The sequence below is a fragment of the Hydra vulgaris genome, chromosome 15, assembly GCF_038396675.1.
Source record: "Hydra vulgaris chromosome 15, alternate assembly HydraT2T_AEP".
Taxonomy (NCBI): Eukaryota; Metazoa; Cnidaria; class Hydrozoa; order Anthoathecata; family Hydridae; genus Hydra; species Hydra vulgaris.
Window position 1 is genome coordinate 35,879,982 of NC_088934.1, and position 15,019 is coordinate 35,895,000.

A 15,019-nucleotide genomic window follows, 5' to 3' on the forward strand; every position below is an offset into this window, starting at 1 on the left:
CTTCATCTTGTTTTCCCGATTTATTTAATTTGCAATTTTTAAAGTTGTCTGTTAATTATGCTCTTGCTTCTTAAACATTATTGTTTCACTTTTAGTAACTTCGAACTCAATTAGTCGTTGCTCGCAGCTTTGGTGGAAGTGAATATGTTTAAAAAATATGAACTTGGCTAAATGTATTTTATAAGGCATGTCACATTAATTTGATTCTCAACAACAAGATAGTACCTTTTTCTCATTCCTTCTAAAGTTATTTAATTATTTGTCATTACGTACTTTGAATCTCAAGAAAGCAAATATAAAACTATAAGTTTTTAAAGAACCAATTAAAGTATTAATGTAACATGAGCATCTAGGTAATATGAGCATAAGAATATAGTTTAAGTGGTAAATTTTAAGTTGCTTTTTATTTTTTGAATTCACATTACGTGGTGAAAATAGAAAGCAGTATAACTAGCGTAAGTTTATACGCAGTTATTTGCGATTCTTATCTAATTAAAACGCTTTTTAATTTTTTGTTTTGTCCAAATATTAGCATTACAGATGAAACAATCTCTGGTGCAAAATTATGATGTTTAAATATAGATATTTAGTTTTTCATAAAGAAAAATTTACAAGCAAGAAATCCGTTTTGTTTTTGTTTGGTAAGCAATTCATACAAACATTTATTTTTGACTTCATTTAAAGATATTATTTTTGTGTAATATGAGCATGCTTAATTAACGCAGTGTTTTTTATTGAAATAATTATTACCTACTTTAAAGTCTTAAAATTGATGCGGTTTTAATTGCCACTAAGAGTAGCAAAACATAGTTATTAAAATTTATATTAAAACGATAAAAAATATATCTCTGTTTTTGAAATTCAAAAAAGTAGTATTTTTATTGTTTAAACGTTTGAGTTAATAAAATCAATATTTGAGTAAAACAAAGTAGTATTGCTTCAATAAAAAGATGCTTAAAATTTGATTTTTTTAATGATAAGCTTTGTTAATAAGGAACCATTATATTCTAAAAATTGGTTCTAACTTAGAATAGGTATTTCTTTACTTACTTAATGTTATTTTTTCGTAACTAATTTCAAATGCTCGTATTATCTTTGTCTGGGTAATATGAGACTTTTGCTACTTTTTTTAAAATCTCTGTGTTTTTTAAAAAAAATTTTGGATGCCAAAATATGTTAGTTGGGCATAAGTATTATACCCTAAAAACGGTTTGTTCGCAAAACTTTTGAATCCAGCACAATCACTTTTAGAATTATTTCAACATGACAATATTTAATCTACCCTATAAGTACACACTAAAACACAAACTTATAGACACGTATACGCGCATATATAAAGTATTTTAGTAGATATAAAAGGCGGGTTAAACGTCACCCTCTTGAAAACTTTGCAAAATATCACCGAAAATAGATTAAGTTATAAAAAAGAGATTGATAAAAATTGACTGAAAGTTAAGCTTTTTCTTGAGGCTGATATAGAAAAAGATTATTTCAGCGCCGCAAATTTAACTTAAGATAATGATCAATCAGATTTTGTAGTCAGGCAATCCATAAACATGTGGTCCAAAGCTGCACCTGTCCTTAACAACAATGATATTTGTTATTAAGGACAAAAAAATTGCTTCAGCTAAAAATATTAAACAATTCGTACACTATCTGCCAACGTTTTTAGATGCGAATAAGGCATTTATTATTTTCACATTAGCAATCAAAAAGGTTTTAAGTTGACTTAATACTCATTCATTATGGTCAAGAAAAATCTTACTATACATTGACTAAAACCTTTCCTGTATGTCTTACTACACTCGTAAAAATAAAAAATTGAAGCACTCCAATTGCAGATGTTTACGTCAATTTTCTTGGGCTGACCTACTAGAAGCTCACCAAAAGGATTGTTTTGATATTGGCAATAAAGCATAGCGAACAGTGATGCCAAAATCCGGGAAAATACACTTAAATTTAAAAGCTATTACAGCTAAATGAAAGTCTGTATTTTATCTATAGTGATTTTGAAAGTTTAAACGTGTTGAAAGCGCTCTCTACAGCTACAAGAAAATTTCTGCTCGCCTGATAGCAAAGCAACTACTTTGCAGTTATTGCTGTACAAAAGTTCAAAGCTATTGACAAGCCGATGGTCCAGTTTTATACAGCAATGAAAATACGGAGAATGACTTTCTAGCTAGCATCCAAATCAAGATAGAACGAGTAAACAAGGCCTTCAAAAATCTAGCGGAAGTTTTTACGACTGAGGACGATCAAGCCTAATTCACAGAAGCGACATTATGTTGCATCTGCAATGAACATTATGTTTAGGATAAAGTTTGTAATCATTATTACATTGCGGGAAAGTACGAGGTGTCTCTCACAAAGAATGTAATCTCAAGTTATTTACTCAAATAAAACTAAAATCCGATTAGTATTTTAATGTCACAAATATGGCATGGAAGGCGTTATTAAAAAAGACACAAGTATTTCTTGAGCTACTTATCTACATTAACATCTTGCTACTTACCGACAACAACATGTAAAAGGTATTTCTATGGTGAGTAAACGTTTTGCAAAAGCAAACAACCCTAAGTGCCCCAACTAAGTACAAACTAAGCCAAATGGTCTTATTATGTATTTCAACGATTGTAATCATTGCTGGGAAATGATTGCAATCATCATTGCAATCAATGATTATTGCAATCGCTACTACGCTCAAGTTTCAAGTGGTGTCAACCATCAACAGACGAAATAGAGTTCAGACTGTTGTAATTGTAATGAAAACAATAATAGAAACAATAACTATTGTTATTGTATTGAATATTTCAGAAACAATAACAATACCTGTGATTTACAGTTATTGTAATACTGTCTTGCTAGAAACGGGTGCCACAAGCAACCTTGAATTTAAAAATTATAATGTATACGTAATGTATATACTTATTTGGCTTTCCTGGCTTCACTTCGCTTCTCAAAATAAATAAAATTATATAAGTAAAGGGCTGCTAAAAACAAGCGTAACGGGCGTCTCTGAACTTTCTAGAGCCAAAATAATAATAAATGCGCGGCAAAAGAATCTAAATACTTTAAAATACAATAGTTATTGAAATATTAATATAATACACCACAATCCTTATTATAATTGCTTTTCATAACGTTAATATAATAGCTACTGAAATTGTTTTTCATCTCTGCGGTACAATAAAAAAGTTATTGTAATTGTTTTACATCACAGCAATACAATAGTTTTAGAATTTCAATGTATTGTTAGAACAAAAATAGTACTATAGTTATTTTGAATGCTTTTCATCACATCAATACAAAAATAATAAATAATGTTTTAACTACATCTCTGGTTTTATAATACAATGTTGTTGTTTTGGAATATGTTATCGAATTGAATTTTTACAATTAAAGTTACAACATTCTAAACCCTAAGTATAAGTTCTTGTTTGACTTCCTCTTAGAACCCAAAGAGGAAGTTTTCCTTATCATGATCTGGTTGACGGATCTAGCATATTTTGGTTCTCGAGAAGTGTAACTTCCAGACATGCAGTGAACTCAAAGCATTTGCATGTTTGTACTTATGTCAAAAATTAGGGGGATTAAAACTATACATGGTCAGGGTTAGCATAGGTTTAAGGTTTTAGAACCAAGAGATTTGAGGCTCGAAACTCGATCTAGCTCAATAAGCGATATTGGTAAGGAAAGAGGCGTGAACTTCTTAGCTAAGTTGTTTTCTGCAGTGCTCGGTTATAAGACCAATTAAAGAAATAATTCTTTACCAATTAAATCATTCTTTACCAATTAAGTAGTTCTTTACCAATTAAATAGTTTTTTACCAATAAAAGAACTAATTGCTCGTGATAAGACCAATTAAAGAAATTTTACCAATTAAAGAACTCTGTACCAATTAAAGAAATAGTTGCACGGTGATAAGATCAATTAGTGAAACAATTGGTTAAAATAAAAATCAAAATAACGTTTTGCCATTTAATTTGTGTTAAAAACCTAATGGCTAAAAAATTAGGTAGCTTTTTTGGTTACGTTAGCTTTAATTTGTTAAGAAATATTCCTCCAACTTCAGAATGCCTATGAAGAAGATTGTTTTACATTAGGAGTTTTTATTGATCTGTCCAAAGCTTTTGATACCATAAATCATCATTTACAATATTTAACTACTATTATTATAAACACGTAGAGCAGTGAAACCATAATTTTTGCAAAAACTACCAATGTTGATGTCAATGGAAACAAAAACTTATTCAAAGTACTTTAAATATTCTCCATTTTTTATTTTTGTTGTTACGCAATGTTTTGTTGTTTGAACTAGGTTTGATTTGTTAAGTGGGAAAATCACCCCATTTTTGTATTTTTTCAAAATGACTTTCAAAAGTAAGTTGTGGGTAAGTTTTTAATGCCATATGGCTAATTTTCACATAAGAATAGGAGATTATAGGAGTAATTTCAGGGTTAGGATTAGGGTTAGGCTTAGGGTCAGGGTTAGAGTGACCCTGACTGTAATCCAGGGCCGGACTAACAAAATCTTACAGCGCTCAAAGTGGCATAGTGAGTTTTATAAGCACTCTGACCATAAAGAAAATGGATCCTGTAAAAGCAAAGTACGGAGCTTTTTGAAGGCGCCCTCTCGGAAATTGTTTTTCGCCCCAAGCAACTGCTTTCTTTATTTGTTCAATATTCCAGGTCTTGTCCTTTCCAATTATTTTCTAGACTACACCACTATAATAAATGCATTTTTTGAAGCCCAGTCCAATAAATATAAGGCAAGATAAAAATAAAAACTATTTGAAAATAAAAACGTGTTTTCGGTTTTAATGTTACAGACTAATGATAATGTCAATTATACTATAATCAACGCTGTAGCCCAGAAGTACGAATTCTCTCCCGACTAAGCTTCGTGAGATACCTAACAACCACACCCAATGCTTCTAATTGGACCAAATATTATATAATAGGGATTATGTAATAGAATATCATACTTGTCTCGATTATCGTTTCTACAAAAGAAAAATGTTAACAAAAACGCAAGTCAAAGTAGTAACATTTAAAAGTGTACATAGGTTGTACAAAATAAATTTGAGTGCTCAGTTTCTCCACATTCCCCTTAAAGTGTTTTTGATCACAGTTTGATCTCTCTAAAATTATTATTTTATTCTTCATCATCAGAATCCCTAAATTATCGTACGAGGACTTTTTCGGTGATTTTCTTCATGACCCATTAAACACAGATTGGTTCAGAATTGGTCAATATTATGTTGAAATCGGTCGAAAAATAGATAAAACGTTTAGCGACCTATTATTGACTAAAAATCGAAGCTTGATTTCAAATGCATATTTCAAACTTTTTTATATATACGTTTACTAAACGTCGATCTAACGTTTAGAATATCGACTTACATTAGTCAATATTGTAAACCTTTAATCGACCTTAATTAAACCTAAACATTTATAGATCTAAAATCTACGCTCTAAATCTTGTAATTTATACGTTTATTAAACGTTAATCAAACCTTTGCAATAATGACTAATATAAGTTATTATTCTAAACGTTTGATCGACGTTTAATAAACGTTTATTATATCATAAAATAGAAATATAGCCATTGGTCAAAAGACTCACATAACAGCTTAAATCACGCGGTTTAAATAGGCATAATTAAAACGAAATTAAAAAAAAGCATTTTTAAATTACTTTTTATTGGCTAAGTAATTAATTTAGATGCGTTTTCAAGACTCACTTCCGTACAACAACTGAAAGCAAAACGACTGTTTAATAAATAATGAACGAGTGTCGGGAGCACCATTTTAATTCATGAAAGTTAAGACTCTCTTATCGCGACAATCTACCTTCTTAAATGCCAACAAATTAATGGACTCAGATGATTTAGAAATTATTGATTGCAACATTGACACAGTTAAAAAATATGAGTTGCTGGTCTCACGTTATGAAAGTCCTGCTGCAAGAACGTTTTTCTTAAGTTTTATAAACAGTTTAAATTTATTTTGTAAACGCTATTATGATGGTGTAACAGTAGGTGTTCATCTTTGCATTAATCAAGACGTTTAATAAATTAATAATATTTTTTTTTTTTATTTTAGATGCATTTTAGCTTAATTTAGTTACATTAGCTAAAGAAAATTGGTAGAACAGAGCTGGTAAAAGCCACTGCATAATGACGCGACATTCCGAAATTTTTAATATCAAAAATAAACATGGATGATACAGGAAATTTCGGAATCTTCCATTCAGAAAATTCTCTATTATGTAAAGATGTTCTGTGTATTTCCAATTTTGATTTATGAATGTATATTTAAAATGCTAACTACATTACTCTAGTTTTTTGCGGTTTCAAATCAGGTTACGAAATCAGACGATCAGGATAAGAATGTGAAAGATGTTACACAAACAGGTGCATGATATACAAGTGGTAGACGGTATTCTAGGACAATTATTGATAACGCATAAACCAGTGATCCAAAATATTTGTTTATGAGTTTATTAATTTTATAAGTAATCTTTGACTTAATCCTAATGTAAACTTTTATTTTCAGCTAATGAGATTAAACTTAAGAAATATTTGATAGAAATTTTTTAATACAATATTTCCACTGTTAAAAACTTGATTATTTAATTTTTTTTAATTATCGAAACATAAACAAGTCACAGGTTAGAAATTAGCCTTTTAGGTTTGATTTTGGAACACCCCAAATATTTATATAGATTCTTTATAACAAACCTTTAAGCTTCACAGAACTGTAAAAATTAAAGTCCTGCAGGTGGCACATTTTCTGAAAAACCATTTAAAGTGGGGGGACCTACAAAATTTCATGTTCAAGTAAAGAAACTTCCTGAAATAGTGCAAACCTTAATTTATTGCATACTAATACTAACATCAAATAATGATTTTCTGCCAAAAAAAAATTAAAAATAAAATCTAGGAACATGGAATACACAACGTTTTTGGGGCACCGACCCCAAATGGGGCAAATAAAAAAATTAAAATTTTTTTTGTGCAATCTCATAGGTAATCTAATTTTGTTCATAAAACTCAAATTTAAAAAAAATATAAAATTACAGTTCAAGAGTTATGACCAAAAAACTTTTGATCCCCCTCCCCTTCCAAAAAAATTAGAAAGTTTGAAATTTTAAATAACCATAACTTCTAAAGTGCACATAGTTGTTTTATGAAACTTGAAAATTGTCAATGAATTTCTATTTGGGCTATGAACTAACAAAAATATTTTTTCAAATGCGTAAGCCCCCTCAAACAGGGCAGTTTTCCTGAATTTTGGGGTACTCTTGTTCGAAAGCTTAAATCGCAGCTATTTTTGGGATACTTCTCTTTTTTATTAATACCAAGATTTACATAAAAAATAATATATTTAGTAATATAAAGATCAACTTAGCTCAGCTTTTGTTAGTACGTATTACTCAATATTTATTACTACTTGTTAGTTGTTTATTGTTATTTAAAGATTTGATAGATATAAATAATGATGACTAATAACATTCCAACAAAGTAATTTGATTTATTTAAATTAGAAGAAATTAATATAAATTTATTTAATTAAAGTTCACTTATAAATTTTGATAAACTATTAATAATTTTAGTAAGTATTAAAATTAAAGAATTCATAATGCCTCATTTAATGTCGAAAGAAGGATTTAAGTTCAAAAGATCTCATAAGTTAAACAGACTTTTAGTCTGTGCTTGTTGCTTTACTAAAAACACTAAGTGTATTCCAGTTACAGAAAACTTGGAAAGGCTTGCTGTAAAGCATTGTCACAATGACTATAGTATGAAAGTAATGAAGTATCCAGCTGGACTATGCCTTACGTGTAAAAGAAACTTGTACTTGGTTAAAGCTGGAAAACCTCCTTCAACATTTGTTAAACAGAAATGGAACAAGGAAACTTTAAGCAATTTCTACTGCAATAGGAGCTGCAAAAAATGTAAAATTTGTAAATTGGCAACTAATAAAATCTCAGGTTCTATATTATGCTTCTTTTTTAAAAATTAGTTAAAATTAAATTCATTAAACAGTTCTTTAAATAAATATAAACAAATAAAACAAAAATAATATAATTTCAGAAAAAGTTGGTGTTAACAAGAGTTCAAATGTTGCTTGCTTAAAGATTTGTCAAAAATGTTTTCACGTTATTGGTAAAGGTATACGCCATAAATGCTACCCTAGAAAGCAATCAAATAATCTGGCAACTTATGTATTAAATAAAGATGTTAAAGTAAAATATTTATCTAAATACTATTATTACAACTAATTTTTTAAATCAGAATGTTTCTTATTATTATTATCTCATTTGTAAAATAGTTAGGTTTTACAGCTTTCACTGTATTGCATAGGTTCAAGGCCAAGTAGTGTCCAATATTCTGAAAGGTTTATATTCCAATAATGAAATGGAAAAAGGTGAAGAAATGTTGTATTCGACTGGTATAATGTTAAAAAACTTGCTTTCTTTTTATATATTTGAAAATGTTTTGCCTTTCTAAATTTTTGTCAATTATATAGGTGGTACTAGAGTCCCTATAACTTTAGGTCAAACTTGTACGAAACCGATAGAAATACCATTTTCTGAATTTAACAAGTTAGTGGTTTGTTTGCAACTGACTCAGTTCAAAACTAATGTACTCTTGAAGACCTTCCAAAAAAATGGAGTTAAGTTTAAAAGTAATATAGAAAAGAAATTGGATGATAAAACAAAAATACTTAAGAACTTCTATGCTTTAGAAAACGTTTCCTTTGAGGAAAAAAAGAAAGGTGTAATAAATAATGTAAAAAGGGATTTAGTTTATGTAAAAGATATTACAGAGTATATTGACTTTGTAATTGAGTACAGAAAGCAAGATCTCTTTAGTACTTATGTAAGAGTAGATACAGATTCAGGTATGAGCATTTGATTTGTAATAATATAGATGGATAATAAACTATAAATTTAAAGAATAATGAGTAAATAAAAACACCTTAGGTGGAGGTTCAATGAAAGTTATTGCAAACTTTTTTAACCCAAACCAACACAGACAGAATGACCGGAATGATAGGGGAACTTACTCTGGAATAAATTCTGCGCTTGTATTGGCATACTGTGAAGATATGCAAGAAACACATAGCAACCTCACATTATTAACAGAAAAACTTCAACTTCATAATTGTAAATATTCTCTTACATCTGACCTTAAACTCATAAACATTTTGTTGGGAATTTCGGTAATTAAATTACTTAAAAACCTTGAAATTTATTCTATAAAGGAAATAAATTTTGTATATATATATAACTATTTATATAACTAAAAAATATTTATAGACTCATGGTGGAAAATACAGTTGTGCCTGGTGAGATGGGGAAGCTGTTCTGAAATCTGGTCAACTTAGAAGCTTCGGAGACCTAGATAACTATTACCGCTAGTATGCTGATGCAGGTTTTCCTGAGAAACAAATAATGAATTTTAAGGTTACCGTTATTTATATATTTGTAATCTAATAAAAAGCTTTTGATACAAAACTATCGTGTTCCATTTATTTTTATTCAGAATGTTGTGAAGCCTTGTCTTATAAAGGAAGACGATCCTGAGAAGCTAGTAATAAGCATAGTGCCTTTACCAAACTTCATCTTCTCATGGGTTTGGTAAACCACATTTGTAATTATATTATACCACTCTGGGAAGGTTTAAAAGATTGGGTTAATAGTCTTGGTGTTATACGGAAAGGTTATCACGGAGGTACATATGACGGTAATGTTTCAAGAGCAATATTGAAAAATGTAGACAATCTTGCATCACGAATTCCAATAAAGTTTTTCCCTTTAGTTGATACATTAAGGATGTTTGACAGAGTTGTTACTGGTACATTTAGTAAACCACTAGATCCAGAGTATCACAAGCTTATCCAAGACTTTACAAGAAGTTTTGAACATTCTCAAACATACTGTTCAGAAGTGAGTACAATAAAAACTCGTTATGTTTAATAACTTCTTTAAATTTGAATAATTTCATTATAAATACTTATATATTTTAGTTCTTGAATAAAAGTCTCAGCGTGACATGGAAAGTACATGCCATAAGCGCTCATCTTGGAGCCTTCATAGATATGCACAGCTGCTCTCTTTCAAGATACAATGAACAATCAACAGAAGCCTCGCACCAAAAAATGAAGTTTGTTGTAAACCGATTTAATGTCTCTGTCCTTAGCTCGAAGCATGGTGAAAGAAGTAAACGAATTGCTGAAACTTTTTCCAGCATGAACATGTTGTTATTGATGTTTTATGGAATATTCTTTAGTGAATCTAAACAAAAAATATTTACTAAAAGTAAACGGGCTTACAATTATTTGGCATTTTGAAGAACAAAATATTTTTACACAAAGTCATAGTATGGTCATAAATAACAAATCTGTCCTAAAAATAGCTGCGATTTAAGCCTTCGAACCAGAGTACCCCAAAATTTAAGAAAACTGCCCCGTTTGAGGGGGCTTACGCATTTGAAAAAATATTTTTTTTTATTCTTAGCCCAAATAGAAATTCATTGACAATTTTCAAGGTTCATAGATAAAACTATGTGCACTTTAGAAGTTATGGTTATTTAAAATTTCAAACTTTCTAGTTTTTTTGAAAAGGGGAGGGGGATCAAAAGTTTTTTGGTCATAACTCTTGAACTGTAATTTTATATTTTTTTTAAATTTGAGTTTTATGAACAAAATTAGATTACCTATGAGATTGCACAAAAAAAATTTTAATTTTTTTATTTGCCCCATTTGGGGTCGGTGCCCCAAAAACGTTGTGTATTCCATGTTCCTAGATTTTATTTTTAATTTTTTTTTGGCAGAAAATCATTATTTGATGTTAGTATTAGTATGCAATAAATTAAGGTTTGCACTATTTCAGGAAGTTTTTTTACTTGAACATGAAATTTTGTAGGTCCCCCCACTTTAAATGGTTTTTCAGAAAATGTGCCACCTGCAGGACTTTAATTTTTACAGTTCTGTGAAGCTTAAAGGTTTGTTATAAAGAATCTATATAAATATTTGGGGTGTTCCAAAATCAAACCTAAAAGGCCAATTTCTGACCTGCGAAGTATAGTGCACAAACATTTTTTTTCTAAATCCCCACAATATGAAAGTGTTTTATATAAGTTTATAACTTTATATATAGTTTTATAAAATAAGAGTTTAGTATACGTAGTATAGTATAAAAGTTTATAAACATATTATAATAGTTATAAAAAATATAAAAAATAAGATCAGGTCTTTTATAACTATGTCTTATTTATAAATTGCATTACTTTTATAACTATATCCTATTTATAAATTTCACGACCTGTATATCTCTTATTACTTATATAAAGTTAAAAAGTTATAACGTAATTTTAACTTTTATTAGTTTTAAAACTTAAATAAATTAAATTTACGTTAACTAAATCAAAGAAACTAATAGACAAATTTAATATACGTTTACTTAGACTAAATCTAAACGCTTTATTTACGTTAATTAGACTTGATTTAAACGTAAATTAAACAAAATTTATACGCTTTATTTACGTATAATAATCCTATAATAGACGTCTAAAATACCTTTGAATATAGACGTTTTATGGACATTTGTTCTAAACGTTAATCTGGATTTCATTCTAAACGGATAAATGACCAAATCTGAACGTTATGTTGAAACGTTGTTTTGACGTTTAGTAGACGTTAGTGTGTTTACTGGGGATGTTCCTTGGGTAGAAATTTTTTGTCTTCCTGCTGACAAATGCACTTGTAATGTAACTTCATGGTTTCAGGCTGGCATTGCACCTTTATTTTCCTCTCCATGGTTTTTCTCTCATTGAGCAGCTGCAATTTCTGATTGTAAACATCACTTGTGTCTGAAAATCATTTTAAGTTAAAAAAATAATTCAGTTGCTTTTAAGTACGAGGATAACAAGTTTTTTAAAGTTTTATTTTAGAAAAGAAAAAACCATAAAAATATTTAAGTTTGCTCCTTATAGCGCCAAAGTAAATTTGTTATTTAAGATTCTCTTTGTAACACCAAAATTCTTTTACTTTTAGTACCGTTTGGCAACTTCATTTGGTTATTGTAAGTGATTAAGAAACAAAATTATAATGTTTTACAGTTCAATGGTAAGAAAAATATTAAGGTATTGATACAATATCAAGTTTTAAGGTTGCAAAACAATTAGGTTAAATATTGTATATAATCAACCAAAATAGGCATCAAGTTGACTTATTAATATTGAGTCAATATTGAGTTTTAATGTTTATCAAAGCATATTTTTTCTAAATCGAAAATAAATTTTAAATAAAATAACCAATGAGCATTGAATTTTAAACATTTTAAAAAAATGTTTTTTTTTAATTTTATACACGGTCTGAGTTGCATATTATCAGGATTATTGCATGTTATAGGATTACTCTTCTGACATTTAAATTTTTTGTAATATTGGCACTGTGAACCCAACCCTCCCCCGTAACAACTGACATTGTAGCCCATTTTGTGTAATGTTTAAAAAAATAACGCAGTAGCTTATGAATGTTTATAAATAAAAACGAATAAAAAAATTATTGTGTTATTTATTTAGCGCCTATAACTCAAAATTTATTTTATACTAAATAATGCTTTTTTTAAGCCTGTCGCTATGAAAATAACCGTTGTTAATTTCTCTTGCTCGGAGACTTTATTTCTTATATTTTGACTACGATGAAAACAATAATGCTTTTAGCACAATATGATTATATTAAAAAATAAATACTCCTTTCTTAGCGGAATCAGATGTTAGGTATTTAGGTAATTTTCTTAATAAATTTTCTTTTTTTACACGTGGCTTAAGTCGCTTCTTTTCTGGGTTTGCATAAGTTAAACAGATTTAAGAATACTTTTCAATTGCACTGTTGGACGACAATGTATGGATTGATAGATATTTTTTAGTTTAATGAACACAATGTGTATTGAATAACCGCCTTGTTCGCCATAAAGCCTAAATCCCGCTTTGCATTTTTCTTAAAAATTGGAATAGCGTGACGTTCCAACATATGCAATTTTGGCAAAACTGAGGCCTGGGGCAAATTTTCCCAATAAAGTTACATCAATTCGTTCATCTTCTTTTATTTCTTAACAATTTAAATATCAATGTAACTAAAAGTTGATAAAAAAATCAGAAATAAGATTTATCTATTTTTCTTTATAAAAATAATAAGTGAAACTTACTTAAAGTACCTAATTTTCAGTTGAAATAATATTTCTGGAATAAAATATGATATAACACTGAGCAAATTTATCAAATAGCTGCTTGTGTTGGTTGCTAACCTCAATTGATTTCATATGAACAATTGTCCCTGAATACCCTTCATCATATATAAACTTAGCAATAGAGTTGCATAACCAAAGTATTCAAGGTCTTTAAAAAGAAGTAATTTAAAATAAAAAATTGTAAAATCATTATTTGCGATCTATTATTTATTAGTTAACAATTTCGTACTTGTTAGTTCTAAAACACCGAACAACGAACCCTGACGAACAAGGTTGCTGTGCGGAGAATTAAGTTGAGAGAATTAACTTGTCTAAAAACAAACACAAAATACTAAGCATAACATCAATAGATTTTATAGTCCTTAAACCAGTGACTTTGCAATGATTGTAAAGCCATGGACAAAAATAAATAAAATTTTTATTACATTTTTAAATTAAAAAACTTTTTTTAATTTTTTATTTTTTCTGAGCCTTTAAAACCACTTGTGCCCGGGGCCAAAAGCATTTTTGCTCTCATTGCTAAGTCACCGTTATTAACAATTAAGGTTGATTTGTCTAACATTAAAGAAGGCATTCTAATTGCTAACATTAGCATTTCATGAATGAACTTACTTGATTAAAAACATTTAAATTTGTGTCTTATTAATTGGTATTATTAATGGATATAAATAGCATTTTTTTTTAGTTTATATAAATTTAAAAAGAAAGCAGCATTACTAATGTTGAATAAGTTCACTATTTGCAATCTTAAATACTACTCTTGAATGCATAATAGAACAGGGTATGACAATAATGGTGGAGGAAGTGAGGATTTTTTTTCGTTTTTTAAATGCTTGTTTTGTTTTTTCTTCGTTTTTCAATTAAATGTTTTTAATATAAATAGACTTTCAAAGTCCTAATTACACTGCAGTTAATCTTATTTTCAGTTAAATAAAAAATTTTTGTTGGAAAAAAGTGAAATTCAAAGTACTTAGATTATTATAGTGAAACATTTATTGTTTTTTACCAACTTAACTACTAGAAATTATGATTATAAACTAACGGTCCATTAATTTCCTTTTTTCTTTTTCATTGTTAAGTAGCTTAATTTCTGTCAAGTAGAGAGATTGAACATCATCTACACCATCTGAATTGTTTACTGCAGCTAATACACGACATCGTTATTTATTTAATTTGATCTTCAATATTGAAATGCTCTTTGAATATTCCACAAATGCTTTTGTTTATTTATAAAAACCTCATACTCATCTGAGCATTTCATGCTGTTTTATCGTGGTTCAGCAAACAAGTGTATATATATATATATATATATATATATATATATATATATATATATATATATATATATATATATATATATATATATATATATATATATATATATATATATATATAAGCTATGCTATAAAAATAAATAATGTTTTCAACTAACTTAAACACTTGCAGAAAATAAAAACCTAGATAAATTTTTAAGCTTTAATAGCTACCATCTTAGTTGCACTAATTGTGACTTAAATGTTACAGTTTGGCAATATATTTTTTTTACTTCTGAAAGGAACGATTTCAGGAGCTTTGAGGACTGTCAACAAACTGCAAAGATAGATGTTCCTGACACAACTTCTATATTTCTTTTGACTATAGCATTTCTTTCTCGTATTGTTGCATTTGATACCTCATTGCTTGTGACATATGCCTTTGGAATAGATGAAAACAAAACCGGCTAAAACAATAAATAGTCTATAAAGAACACAGCTAT

The 15,019-nt window shown here is 28.6% G+C and overlaps 1 protein-coding gene across 1 annotated transcript in view; it reads left to right on the forward strand.

The window, feature by feature from the left end:
* Positions 1–401: 401 nt before the first annotated feature.
* LOC136091285 (TNF receptor-associated factor 5-like) overlaps positions 402–15,019 on the forward strand; it is a 138,562-nt gene continuing 123,944 nt past the window's right edge. The window contains exons 1-2 of the mRNA XM_065818648.1: positions 402–455; positions 533–641. The gene's annotated coding sequence lies outside the window, so the exon portion shown is untranslated. The remainder of the gene's footprint in view (positions 456–532; positions 642–15,019) is intronic.